At 40.5% G+C, this 11,988-nt stretch overlaps 1 pseudogene; it reads right to left on the reverse strand.

Annotated features, from left to right (window-relative positions):
• Positions 1-5,784: 5,784 nt before the first annotated feature.
• Positions 5,785-8,751, reverse strand: LOC148724815 (uncharacterized; annotated as a pseudogene).
• Positions 8,752-11,988: the final 3,237 nt, after the last annotated feature.

Here is an 11,988-nt window from a genome sequence, read left to right on the forward strand (position 1 = left end):
GTTAGTAAGTCAGGAGGGTGTCAATGTCGTAAATGGACGAACCCCCTAGCCTGGAGGAATATTCGCGGCAATTTCATGTTAATAAGAGAACATTTGGAAATACATTTGATGATAAATATTAGAATAATAAAACTACGACGTTTCGAAGTCATCTTGACTCCATTATCAAGTAGGGGTGTTAGTTGTAGTTTCGAGATTAAATACAAACAAAGGTGATAGAGTACGTTAGAATAATAAGTGTTTCGTTTTCATTGGTGTTTGACGTATCAGTGCGTACGGTGTATGCTTAAATAAATACTTTTGCACGTATCGAGTCCGACTGCGTGTTTAACTTCGGTTTCCGTTCACGAATAAATAGCAGCTCATGAATAAGACAGTCCAGTTTTCCTCGGCATTTCTTAAGAACAGGAAACATTTCGGCTCAGGGTCAGTGAACGCTACTCCGTGGACTTCCTTCATATGCTTGCCAATGACTGAGGCTTTATGCTCCTGTATACGTTAGTGAAGATGGCATGTGGTGTAAACGATATTATCCGCATCGCACGAATCACATTTAAAACTGTAGACAACGTATTGGTGATTGATTAAAGCAGATTTCTCCTCTTTATCTTAAGCTTTTCCTCGATCTTGCGACTTGTGAAGACTGGCTGTGGGTTAGTTCCGATTTTTTTGGCTAAGATCTTTCAACTGTTGTCTTGCTGTGTCGGCCGATTTTTGGTCTTTAAATGGCAAAATTATCCTGACGGTTTTTTGTACATCCGCGTCAGTTACAGTTGGGGTTTCATGACGGCCTTGGGTCGCAGAATTCTTGTACATGGCAATAGCTGAGTTGACGGGATTCAGCGGGTACTTGAGTTTTGTAAACATCCGCATTCATTTGTAAATGATTCACTCGTTGATGACAGGCGATATGCTCGATTTAGCATGGTATTCAGCAGAGGTCTCTTGTAGCGATGATCGACATGGCTCTGATAATGTAGGAGCAGTCCCGTATCTGTTGGCTTTCGATAGACGCTAGTTGTCAGATGGCACCCTCTTTTCTCGATCATCATACCAAGGAACGGTAGCTTGTTGTTGTCGGCAATCTCCATTGTAAAATGTATAGAAGGATGGTATTGTTTAACGTTGAAAGGAAAGCTGTTGCAGCTGATATACTCGGCATCGTTGCTAATGTGTCGTCGACGCACCTTCTATAGAAGCCCGGTAACTTGTTTTTACGCTCTAACTGTTCTTCCGATTAGAGCACAGGAAAGTGTTTGCCATAAGGGCCCCAGGGGCGAGCCCATGGCTACTCCGTCAACTTGCTTATACAGTTTTCCATCGAATTGAAAGAGCTGAATCCGTCGTCAGGAAAATCTTACCAAAGCCGATTGTCTACTCAGTTTGCCGCAAAGGCTCTCGTCTAGCCCATCTTTATGGACTTCCAAAGACTCATAAACAGCAGCTATCAATGCGACCAATACTATCGTCAACTGGGACCTACAACCACGGCCTGGCCAAGTGGCTTGAAGAGAAACTCAAACCATTCTCACTGAATCGGCACACTATCTCCGATACCTTCTCCTTCGCCGAGGAGATAAGAGAAACGTCACTCGACGCGAATGACATCCTTGTGTCTTATGGCGTTTCTTCCCTATTCACCAACGTGCCACTTGATGAAACAATTGAGATCCTAACCGAGAGAGCATTCGCCAACAACTGGTTTAATGAAACCACGGCCTAAAGAAAGACTTACATATCGCTGTTCATTTCAGCGTTGTTCTTTGCTATGAACTAAAGTGATCATTCTACAGCACGGATTCCTGTAATTATAAGCGAAACACTTTCAATTATCAGAATTTTTCGCACAACTCAGAAAAATACATCAAGTTCTCTTAGTTTGAGTTTGCCGCAACGTCACAATCTTGCTTGGCAACCATGTACATTTTTGATTCTTGAGCACGTGTTGTATTTAGGATGGCGGCGTTTTCCAATGTTCCAATCATAGTGATATGAACCTTCGTTCGAAACATAATGCCTCCACATATAAAACAACAACAGTGAGAACCATACTGTAACTGATATTACTATTTTTTTTTTCATTTTCGTGTTTTATTTTTAGGATTACTATCTCCGTGATATCAAACGACAGCGAAACGAACGACCTGAATTTTACGAGTCAACATTTTACGAGTTTATTCCTTGCCATTTACTTAAGATGTTACTTTTCTTCAAGTTTAAACACTCGATAAAATTTCGGGCGACATGACTGAGGATTTCGGGCGATATGACTACGAACTTCGGGCAACATGACTCTGCGGGTTTCGGGCGCAGCAAAAATACCGGTAAGAAACTGGGTCGAGAAAGTCGCCCCGTTGTGTTTCTTAGCAGTCTTTCTTAGTGACTTGGCAGTTGTTGCGACGAGACGTAAGCGCAATATTTGTTCTTCAATAGTCTAAACTCAATTTTTCAAAGATCGCCAATACAAATTTTCGGTTTAACAAACAGCTTTGGGGACAACGAAACTATCCTCTTTGAGATTTATGCAACCAGCGTAAACAGAGGATAATTATAGTTACGGAAAGTTAGATGTTAACACGTACGAACCACGTGGGCGATTAAACTTTCTAATTGATCCATTCCAGTAAGACTCGTGTCTGTTGATTCATCTATCAAATTTTTAGAGCCCATCAGATAATTTTTTTCCGCGATTTGTGTTGTTGTCCTTTCGTTCCGTGCCCCTAGATTTTAGTACTGCTCATATTCTTCGTAATTTTACAAAGAATAATTTGGAAATCATCATCGTTTTTTCCCCCTATTCACTGAATATTTCTATTTATTCACGACGGTACATCTCTTTTGAACATTGAATACTTAGAGGTGCTATGCATTTTGAATGGGATTCGGGCGAAACCATGTAGAAACCAAGCGACCCAACGACAAAGTTGTTTACGGTGACTTCTTGTTTAACGCTGAAAGAATTAACTGAACTCAAACAAGTCAGCCATGAAACGGTTAGGCTTAGTGTAAGACTTCGTTTCGGTCTTTTGTTTCTTTGTTTTGTTTTGTTTCTTCTTTTTTCAACGAAGTTGTTCACTGAATTAAATTACTTAATTTAGAAAGTCTTTTCGAAATAAAATTGTCATTTTCTTCTGTTGCGTGCGCACGACTTTCTTGTTTTCATCGGCGCTCATTAAAAAAGTTTAAGACAAAAAAAGTGCAAACCCGAGAAAATTCTCAAATTGTTTATCTCTGACTTCAATCCACAAGCATTCATTCACGATCGGTAAAAACGACAACGACAACAAATAAATAAAAAAATTTACGGTATGTAGGCTTCGTGATATTTAATTTCATTGACTGCCCTAAACTTCAACATCAGCAGTTATTGATGAACTGATTCACAATAAAATTCAAGAGCATCCCATTCTTAGTTTTCATATAGGCTTAAAGAAATGTATTAAAGAAATGTCCTTTTATTGTCTAATGCCTTCCACATTCAAAAGCAAACTGAGTCCTGAAATCTTGGATCGCTTGCCAACAACTTTCGGGAATCTAGCAAATTGAAGCAGCAAGTTTTCAGAAATACACCGATTAAAACAAAGGAAGGGACCCAATTATCCGGGAGATGAGTTTTGAAATACTTCTAAACAGTATTATCTCGTTTGCATCGATTTACAAGCGCACAATTGGCGGAAATCCGAGACATTCTGATCGCGACGGGACACCATTCGGAAGTCGAATTGTGTGTCGTGTCCAGACTATTCCGCGCGATCTCCCGCTCTGAAATGACGTTCCCGTCCTCTTGCTAAATCTCTTTAATCTTTGGCTTAAATTTTCAAAGGAAAATAGAGGGCAAGAGTACCATATAACCCCATGCATTAATTATGCATTCAGACTAGTAGACTTTGTTTTTAAAGTTTTGTCGTGAAAGACAAAGAAGTGGAATGCATAATTAATGTGTGGGGTGATATGGTACTCTTTCCAAATAGAGGAAAATAGAACTATAGAAATAGCAGTTTGGTTCCCTGCCTACTCCTTGTATGTTCGCTGGCAACTTGAATCTTTGTAACAGCCCTACGAATAAGTAACCGCCTCCCGTTTAGCTCAATGGATAGAGCGCTGGACTGTTGTGCGGGAGGTCGAGGGTTCGAGCCCCGGCCGGACCAACACTCAGGGTCTTAAAATAATTGAGAAGAATTTGCTACCTTTCTATAACATCAAGAAATGGTTAGATATTCTAGTCTTCTCGGATAGGGACGAATAAATGGAGGTCCCGTCTCCTGCAGGGTTGGGGTTGGAGACGTTAATTTCCCACACACGAGATTACTGTGTGATGGATGTCATCACCTGGGGTGGGATGGGCGGGTTAGGATTGATTGTAAAGCGCTGTTGATCTGTCATTGTAAATAGCGCTCTATAAGTGATAAATTGTAAGTGTAAAATTGTAAATTGTAACCGTATGCAGCATTTCAGAATGATGGCTGCGGCTGCAAACTGCTCAAGATTTTTCAAGAATCACACTGGCCACTTGTTTGGATGATCAGTCGTTTGAATAGATAAGATAAAATGCTTTACTATATCCCACCAATCCCACCAATCCCCCTGGGGTGGGATTGGTGGGATATAGGGCGCACTTAATTTGGAGCCTCGCTCTGTTGTGCGACCCTCACCACACTCTGGTGAAAGTGATTAAATAAATAAGTTGATGATTTTCTTTAGACTTCCAAACGTCACCAAAAAGTGTTCAAAGCCGTTCCGTCGACCTTTGAGCACCTCTTCAGCTATTCCAAAGGCAACAATTGTAGGAACCAACCAGTTCACTTTTTTTGGGGGGGGAGCCTGGGTGGAGGGTAAGGATGATTTTAAAAAAAATGCATCCTATTATATGTTTTCTCAATTTGCCATAGGACTTTGTCATATGATTACTTTTTACTGTTATTATTTAAATGATGGAGTCACATTGACCACTATTTAAGCCTTCTATTATGCATAATTTAAATAAATAAATAAATAAATAAAATAAATAATGATTTAACAATGAACATCCACTGGGTGGCTATTCTTGTCCACTGTTCCAGATCGAATTGGAATTTTACTAGTTCCTGATGCCTTGCGGAATATATTTGGTGGAGACCATCAAGAGTCAGTGGTTAGTTACAGCACAACAGTTGACCAAGCAAGAGCCAACATGAGCCACCTAATGAGGAGTTATTGCCAGAATGGACCAATATCTCGCAAGCAACGAGCATCTCAGAGACGAACATCTAGACTTCCTATTAGCCGGCCCACAGTCATGACATCATTAACATATTTTCATTTACGCGTACAAACATGTTACTTTTGTTTTTATTTTGTCACTATAAACCATATACATGTATATAACGTCGGATTTAGGTGTTTCCTTACTCGGAACTGGTCAGCTCAGACGACCACCACAAACCGTATAATATTATCCAAACTTTAATGATTATTCGATCTATGAGAAATACATTTGTAATTCGAAATCAGAAAACGTAAATTTAGTCTTAATCTCATGGCAAAATTCAAGAAAACATGACTGGAAACTTACTTCTGTGGCGGGTCGTAAAAACAGGTTTCTCACTTCAGGTTAGCAGATTCGGGTAAGCGAACAGATACAAAAATCGACTTCTCTCTTACTGATTCTTCTGAAAAAACTGGTTTAAATCACGACAAGCTAACACTTTAAATCATTGTGAGGAATTAATGTCAATCACGAGTTGTGTTAATTAAATTATATCTGTCATCAAAGGCAACGCCTATTTACTAAACGAAACATTAGGTTTACCTTTGTCACTTCATAATGATGTCATGGTGCATGAGACGCTGTGTTAAAATTTTTTTGCTGAGACAGTTCATAAATTATCAAATGTTTAACTGTTATGCCTGTTGTTGGTAACGTGAACATTAACATCCCTTCATGTCAAATTCAACTGAGCTTTAGCTCCTTAGTTATGGTTCTGTGCTTGTATGAGTGCCTGAATAATTTCCCGAGTTTCTAGGTAGAGACTGACTCCATAGTCATTACTCTCTGAAAGAGGCAGTACATGTGAAATGCCTCAAGTTGAGTGCCATTTATAGGAAGAATTGTATCTGGTACCTCGACACTACCCAGGTCAAACTCATTAGGAGGAGGACCTTGTGGGTCTTCTACATATAAGTCGGAAACTTGCCAGTCTTCCTCAAATATATCCCTAACTGCAGTATTTTCAGCATTACCTTGTGAAATCATACCATTCACCCATATTTGTTGGGGGGTCCAATTTCCTTCTGTACGTAGAGGATGATGGTTCCATGCTTCAACGAAGAGGTTCAATTGATGGTTAATTCTTGGGCAAAAAATGTAATGCAAACAGAACAGATCAATAATGTTTGTTGGCTCAAGTATACCGTTTTGTTCCATGTGATAGAAATGAGTGTAAATTGTTCGTGGTGTTACATTGGGGAAACCAGTAGAGCTTTTAATACCCGAAAAAAAAGAACATTTGAGAAATATCAAAACTGTAGCCAAAGCTTCTTGAATTGCTAATCACGCCTGGTCCAACAACCACACCATTGATTTTGAAAACGCGTCAATTATTGACAAAGGCACTCGTAGAACCAGAAAAACATTAGAAGCGTGGCATACCAGAATGACACCTTACGCAGATAACAATTCTTGCCCGTTACCTGGACAATACACCATTCTTTTTAACAAATATTCAAATCATTTACATTCTCATTATTTCGCAGTTAATGTCTTTATTTAAATTCTCTCATCGCTTGCTTATCATTCATTTTAACCGTTGAAGACTGCAGTTCGGGCAATCGAAAGCTCGTAGTTTTTAATTATTTTGGCCAGAGGTCGTTTTTAAATTTCAACTATGTTTCATCCTGGCTGCGGCCCTTCAATATGTTTATGCAAAAAAAAAAAATGACCAACGCCAACAAAGACATCTCTCCAGAGTCACTCAATACGTTGATTATGTACAGAGAGCCCGGCAATTATGCTTCCCCTATTCAACCCCTGTGTCTCAAAATACTGACGCTGCAACATCTATCATTTCACCTCCTCAGTGTCTGATCGTACCCTGAAAGGCCACCCATTTCTTTCTACTGCTGCTACGAAAAGTGCATGCACTGTTGCAGCAAGATTGTTTGTTGAACAACATAAATAAACTATGAGCCTTGAAAAACCGTCAATCCCCACATGGATCACAAACCTCCAACTGATCAGGCAATGCAGTGCAATGTGCCAAAGAGAATTGGGTCCTCTGACACTATAAACACGCCTTCCGATGGTGTTAAACCATCTCAAAGACCGACCAACAGGATCAATTCGAACCAAACTTGATCTAACACGCTGACCTTGGACAAAAACATTTCTGCTACGCAGGTGTCCCAGCATCATGCTAATTCCCGAATTTGGAAAGCCTCTCTTTATCTCTCTAATTAATTCATCTAACTCCGCATCTGAGATGGTGGAATAACGATTAGAGAATGACCCAAGATTCTGAATTCTACGCCGAAGAGTGGTTCTAGAAACCAATAACATTCCTGTTATTTGAGGCCAGGTAATTCGCTTTGTATTCCGGAGATACTCCAACTGAGGTAAAGAAATTTCATACCGAGGTCGTCCGGTGTCCTAGCGGATTTGGACCCCCTACAATTGGACCCCGGGGTCCATATCCGCTAGCGGATTTTTACCCCCCCCCCCCCTGCGGATTTGGACCCCTTTAACAAAACTGAGTAAAAACATTACCATACATAATTTTCTAATAGAAATAATAATAATTCAGAAAGTAGGTTTTCAAAGAATGTTTTTTCAGAAAGCAGGTTTATAAAATAGGTTTTTATTTTAAAACATACGCGTAGACGTTATCTTTTTCTCGGCATTGTGTCTCAATCTAAGATTTCCGTTATTTTAACCTGCAGCTGTAAGTTTGTTATTTACCACTAGAATGAAAACGAAACGTAAATTTTGAAATCGTTTGTTTTTATTCAGTTCTCTTGAAAAAGTGTGAAATATGATAATAAAAACCGTTGAATGCGTTAAAGCTTCAATTATTGTTTGTTTTGCTTCTGTGAAATACCGATTGCTCGAATCTCGATTTTTCGAAACTTCCGATAACTCCAACCAAAAGCCTTTAGTCAACGCAATTTTCCGAAATAAGCTTTATTTTCACGAAGGTTCGAAAAAATCGGGAATTCGCTGTTCGTGTTCCACAACTAAAAGGACATCGCCTAAAAGCTTGCAGTTGGAATAAGTTACGAAAAAGGAATGTTTAGTGGGGGGTCCAAATCTGCGAAGGGGGTCCAAATCTGCTCGCGGATATGGACGGGGGGGTGGGGGTCCAAATCCACTCTGACACCGGCTCCTCCACTTCCAAGAGAAACTGTTGGGAACCCTCGGATATGGTAAATAGACGTGCTCGATGTAGCTACAATTGCTAGCAACTCTCACCTGCCTAATAAGGTCCGTGGCTGTAATACCAGGCTTTCAAGAACCCGAATTCTCTCAGTATTTCCTGCCTCACCTTGATCCAAGGAATCGAGCAATCCAAGATCTGAATCGGTCGTAACTTGGAGTCGTTCAATTAAGTTTTCTGCCCTGTTTCGGTCAGCATTTGGAAAGTAACGCTCACAGTCTCTCAACAGACAGTCCACGGATTCCGACAAATCCGTTGTCGGGGAACTAACAACCACCACTACCGCGAAGGCAATGAGTAAGAGCCAAACCTCCATCGAAATTAAGACGACCATGGCGGCCATGCTCGATTCAAACTGGAGTTACTTTCCGGCTCTATCGTACGTGAAGTAGGTTTATTGCTAACGATAGAATTCGATGCCTTTTATATAATGGCCTGCTATAACCCCGTATAAGGGGTGGCGAATGGTAAATGCGAGACTTTGCGAGACGGCGAGATTAGCGTTTTTCTTTGCGAGCTCGAGACATTTTGACTTTTTAGATTGCGAGACCGAGACTTCAAAAGGTTTTGAGTGCGAGCGCGAGACGGTCGCACTCTTTAATTGCGAGCCCTAGATTTGGTTGAGAGCTATGAGAAAGAGCTAGAATGAGCTTGCACAAAAGTCTCACAAAGGATCCTTTTGTTGTAAACCCTTGTACGAAACATCAGATCTGAAAATCTGTCAACTGTAAATAAATTCTATTTTTTTTCCTGGCCATGACCTAATTTCCGGTCAGGAGGTTGCGCTTGGTCGTTTCCCTTTGATTTTTTTGACTGACGCGCTGTAACTTACAACTCAAGTTGTCTGGAAGTCGTTAGAAGAAAGAACGCGTGGTCGTGTTTGAACTCAGTTGAGGTGGAAGCGTTCAAAACAATGGAGGAAACCGAAGTAGGCTTAAGGTCTTCTTCTCATCGGAAGCGAAAGCACGAATCACGTAAGAACTCTATAAATGTTGCTATTTATGAATGTGCGGACAATTCGCTGTTAGTCTACCAGTAAAACTTCAATCCCAGCCTCGCGAAAACAACCACGCCACGCTTGGCCAGTCAAGTCCCGTGGTCCTATTACTGCAAGCTACTATAGCTAACTTAGAAAGATCTAGGCCGCAAGTCGCACTTTTGCTGAATTCAGAGAATTTAGGAGAAGTTAGGATTGACTTTTTCTCGGAAATTGAAAATTGCTGTAATGAAATTCAATAACAAGTGACGAGAAGACGTCCATTAAAAAAAAAAAAAAAACCAACAAGCGAATCGGGACTTCGAGACCCTTAGCCTTGCAAAAAATCGAGACTCCGTGACACCTTCGTATAAAAAACGAGAGTGCGAGATGCACATAACCGCTGAAAAAACGAGACTGCGAGACCTACGAAATTCGACTAACATTTTGCGAGAACCAGAGGTTTTGAAGGACCATTCGCCACCCCTCATATACAGACGTTTGTTCGTAAGGCATATATATGGCCTTTTTTGTGCGCATATATATGTTTGTAAGAAAAGGTCATATACTTGGGAATAAAACACAAGTTCACGTGGCAAAACACGCACGTATATCGTATAGCAGGAATGATTGCAAGTATATATGTGGGAAAAACCCGCACATCTATCGTGTCATGATTTTGAAACAAATGGCCAACTACATTATCGTGACGTCAGTTGTGAGGTTTTTATACGGAGGATAACCCGAAAAATTGGGCAGTTCTTCGCTAGTTTCTTCCATAATTTCAGAGAAGGAAAACAGCACTGCAGCTTAGCAGGACGGCAACTCTGGAGCCAGGTAAAAAAACAAAAGCTCGCGTCATCTTGTATACGCACGGGCGTGCATATGTAAAGATTTTGTTCATAGGGACTCAATAGGACTAAATTAAGGCAAGCACGCGCGATATGTTATAAATATTTCTTCTAACAGTGAAAAGTGATGTACTGTAATCTCTGTTACTTTTTCCCTGTTTGGTCGACAGTGGTAGATAAACTGGGTAAGATAAATATGTCGCTCTATTCTAGCGATCTTGTTATTTTAGTTGCCAATAAAAAGAAAGTGAATTCTTTCGACAACCAAGTCACAGTTAGTTGCTTCTCCCGACTAAGTCTACACTCGTGGGTTGATTGCGTGACCATAATATACGCGGCATTACCAGGAGTGATCATGAATCGAGTTTTATCTCTTGGATTTTCGAGGGGTCTGAGTTTTCGTGACACCCTCTGTTAGGCGTAATAGACAACTGGGTGTAACATCACTAAATGTCCGACATAACCAACAACATAGTCCAACATGATAAAGAAATAAAACTAAGCCAAAAATGACCGACCAATCAAGTATCTTCTCTGTGCATTTATCGTAATTCACGACGTTGAATTCGTAAACGGGGATTGGTGACTAAAGCTATCGGAACCTAAATGGCAACGGCTCGCACTAATAAGTTCTTTATATAGCTTTATCTAACCTTCCAAAAGTTATTTATTTACTTCGAGAAAAGACTTAACAATTAGACGAACCAACTTAGACGAAAAAACTTTTGAACGAAAAGACTTGGACGAAAAGACCGTAATTCGTTTTACCACCCATTCTGGGTAAATCGCTTTGTAGGTGCGCGTAATCCTATTGCCCTTACTACGGGATTAAAATATCGAAGGGCATCCGGTCGAATTACACTCACAACTCCTCAGACGATGTTGTTTGACAACAGAACAAACGTAAACACCTTCCTATCGATCCCGTGGAGAGTCTTTATTGCTCAGATGCGCTTGTATTACGGTTTCTGGCTTCATTTTCTTGTGTGATGCCCGTTCGTTGCAAACAAAAAGGAGAGTATTTCTTCGTTACTCCTAAATAAGCGTGAGTCTGATTGGATGAGTATTCAACTAATTGAAGTCCCTGACAGATAGATCCACGGTTTTCCCGCGAACTTGCTCGGCGTTCACTGACACACTCGAAGGTCCACAGTCTGAATCTCAATCATCGGGGGGGGGTAGGTATTGCCGGGGGTCGCACTAGCGAATTCGGTTGGGGGGTGTTGGTCCGAAGAAAGAACTCAGATTTGAGAGCTTCAGAGGTTGATATCTCTGCAGTTTATGTACGACTAGAATTCACGTGACTAAGCGGTATCGTTTCACGTAAGTCATTTACCGAAACTCTTTATAACCTGAATTTCTGTTCATACCACATGCTCTGTAAGAAAATCGATTAAACAGTCTTTTCAGTACATACTTAAATAAAAATTTTGGATCAACGAGCTAGAAATGCGGCCAATTCTATTCGAGCTCGATCCAACTATATCGTGCTCGATCAAAAAGACGAGCTCGACAAACTCAATCTGTTCTAATCGAGCTCGGTTTCTTATCGAGCTCGGTTTAATCTTCTTTCAGCAAATGAGAGGTAATCTGGTACCAAGACTTGGGAGGGAGCATGGGACGAGCGAGAATGGCCATGATTCTGGCAAACTTGTTGAGTTTAGTTCATTAATTTGGGACTTTGTAGAAGTATGTTTTCGGTGGAATTCGAAAGAGAAAACACAACAGGAGCAAATAATGATTTAATTCTGGT

The sequence above is a fragment of the Stylophora pistillata genome, chromosome 8 (assembly GCF_964205215.1).
Source record: "Stylophora pistillata chromosome 8, jaStyPist1.2, whole genome shotgun sequence".
NCBI lineage: Eukaryota > Metazoa > Cnidaria > Anthozoa > Scleractinia > Pocilloporidae > Stylophora > Stylophora pistillata.